This window comes from Oncorhynchus mykiss, chromosome 15, assembly GCF_057628025.1.
Source record: "Oncorhynchus mykiss isolate SJ-2025 chromosome 15, ASM5762802v1, whole genome shotgun sequence".
NCBI classification, from domain to species: domain Eukaryota; kingdom Metazoa; phylum Chordata; class Actinopteri; order Salmoniformes; family Salmonidae; genus Oncorhynchus; species Oncorhynchus mykiss.
The window spans coordinates 69033444-69036393 of record NC_143036.1 but is presented as its reverse complement, the minus strand read 5'-3'; the positions used below and the strand labels follow the sequence as shown (position 1 = coordinate 69036393).

At 42.1% G+C, this 2950-nt stretch overlaps 1 long non-coding RNA gene across 1 annotated transcript; it reads right to left on the bottom strand.

Annotated features, from left to right (window-relative positions):
- Positions 1–508: 508 nt before the first annotated feature.
- Positions 509–2250, bottom strand: LOC110518028 (uncharacterized). Its single transcript, XR_002472636.3, has 2 exons — positions 1392–2250; positions 509–1207 (listed from the first exon to the last, which is right to left on the bottom strand). It is a non-coding gene; the product is annotated as an uncharacterized LOC110518028 (long non-coding RNA).
- Between the last annotated feature and the right edge of the window lie 700 nt (positions 2251–2950).

The window sequence follows — 2950 nt, the reverse complement described above, 5'->3', positions numbered from 1 at the left end:
CATTGTCCTAATGCAGCCATCTTTATCATGGGTGAGCACTGACAGCTAAACCTTACACCATTCAAATTCCCTCAGAGCTCCATAAAGCAGGGATGGGCAAAAAAAATCTGAACTCGAGGGCCAGTCGCACGCAGGTCTGCGATTCTACTAATTTTGCCATTGGGCAGAGAAAATAGGTTTACAGCTATTTTGATGCAAATCTAAACATTGACAGGGTGGCGATGTTGGCAGTAATAGCTGTAAACTATTAATGGAGATTCGCGGTCAGTAATCACTAGATGTTTAGATAGCTGGCTAGACATAATCCAAAAAAAGTTATCTGCCTTGAGTGACCAACAAGAACTGCTGACAACCAAATTTTGAAATTGCACCATGTGCATTCTACCTCACCTGTAAATTGAGAGTTCCTAAAAATACACATTTCTGGCCACATCATTTTAATACCAACATGTGAAAGCAGAGTGACACTAAAGAGCTTCAATGTACAGAAAACTATTAAACAACAAAGTGGCAATATGTCAGACTTTTATTCACAAGAGCATTTAACTAGGAAGTTAGGATCTCAACATGTCCAGACACATACAACACATTTACACCGATGTCATTGGCAACATGTTTTTAAACATGTGTTTACATTAAGTCATCAAAAATGGTTTGAATGTCTTTGCTATGGGTAACATATCTGTAATGAGTGAATATTACCCAAACTTGCATTTGTTAACATGATTGCTAATCAAGTCAGCATTACCCATTAAGTGTAGATTGGAACTGCAACACTACATGTGAAGTGGACTTGAAACCTTACTTCCTTCCTCAGTCATCCGCACGTGTCCATCGATCTGGCAACAGCCGAGCTGATTGCAGTCAGGTAGGAGGCAAGTAGGAGTGACCTGAAAAAGGCTCGCACAAGAGTAAATACAGCAGATGGCCGTGAACACATCTGGGTACTGTGTATACAACCAAGTCGACCAAAGGCAAATTACTCCATATCGGCTATGAGACTACACCTGTAGTGAGGTCAATGAAATGCAATCAAATGAAGTCAAATTGCACCATAGAACCTTGAACCTGGATGACTCCACTACCTGCCACGTTTACCTGTTGGTGACGCAGGTTTACCTGGGATACCTTAGCGGTGGACTCAACTTCACCGGAAGCGACGCTGGGAGCGAGCGCCCCCTACTGACAGGCAGCGTCCGGTGAGTCGCTGTGAGGACAAGGAAAGCCCAAAATGTAACATGATTGTGCAATAGACCATAGTCAAATGAAATTCAAAATACATTTGTTAACGTTTAATTTAAACGTTTTAGCAAAATAAAAATAAACAGGCAGTAATTAACTAGGGTCTTATTTACAATATACATCTTATTTTACAATAACCTTATGCACACCTTGGTCAGCTCTGCCACAGACTGGTTCAAGCCTGATCAACATGATCCAAAATGGAGATACATTTCGTCGAAGTCCCTCTGTTGAAAGTCAAGAGAAGTTTCACACGCGCTCCTGGGTGAAAGAGAGGCGCTAGAAACAAATGAAACTGGGTGCGACTTGAACTGGCTGGAACTGGTGTCGATGTGCATGTCGTCGTATACAATGTCCATCAGATACTGTGTTGTGTTCTTTGGCGCCATTGCGCCTAGTGGTCGTGTAATTCTGCCGATATTCTCGGTCGCCACACACGTCATCTCTTCGCCGTTGTCGGCCAAAAGTTGTTCTTGGTTGACCAGTTTAGTGAGTACCCTCTTCTGTTCGTAACGAATGTATTTTTTGAGAGTGGCTTTGACAAGGTTGGTGCGCCACCGTTTCAGGCCTTCCTTGGAACTCAAATGGAGAAGTTTCCTCAGTCTGCACTTTGAAAGTTTACCAGATCTTCTGGAGCAGCATGGTTTCAGTACTTCGAATTCCACTTCAGTTTCCATGCTATCCAAGCACATTTCACAAAATGTTAAAAAATAAATCGTGTCTGAGTTAGCCGTTTGTAATATCAACTCAGTCAGCTAAATTAGCTAGATAATTCACAACTATACAGCTGGATAAATTCAACTGAATCAAAATAAAATGTTCGAGGATAAAAATTAAAATGCACTTAACGTTACAATGATGCGTCTTACGACCAAAAACGTAGTCAAAAGATTAAAAAGCCACGATCCACCTCTCTGCAGTATCACAAAATGGAATGAGCCGTAAAACGTTGACAGCACATCGCTATCTTCTGAAAAGGAAGTTCCCATGATCCTTTGGAGTAAAAATATCTTCTTCGATTAGGTTTAACGGCGGTTGGCATCCAATTTGCTGCATTACCGCCACCTACTAGAGTGTGTGAGTGTAGTGTTCGAAGGTAGGGTGTTTATTGCTTGAAAAAGGCAAATGTATTAAATAAAAACCCTACCTTCGAACACTACACTCACTAATTTCAAAGTCATATAAAATCAAGTTAACACCACCCTACTCCACTAATTACATGTATTTATTCCTACCTCATGCCATCATCCTGAAAGGATGGGACATCACCGCTTAACACACCCTGTAACTCTTATGTCAAGTCTCACACACCCACATACCTCTCTGCAGCTGCCACCACGACCTACATTTTCTGGGACTTCCATCCCATCCCTGCAGTACAGTTGATAACAATTTCTACAAATGCTAAAAATCCAATCTTACTGAATCGTATACCACTGTTTGGCTTATCCCTCTGTACTGGTATAGCTCAACTAGTCTCAACACTCCTCCCCATTAACCCATCTTCCTCTACTTTCTTCACTGCCTCAGAACTTCTGCACTACTCTAACCCTGGAAACCTCAACCTGCCTCTCTCGCACGGGACATTTCTGATCCCCAGCTCCATGGGCACCCCTATAATTAACACATTCCACTACTTTCCCCAATACTACACATTCCTTTGTCTCATGCCCTTCTGCACACCTTGGCCCCTCCCTCCTACACATGT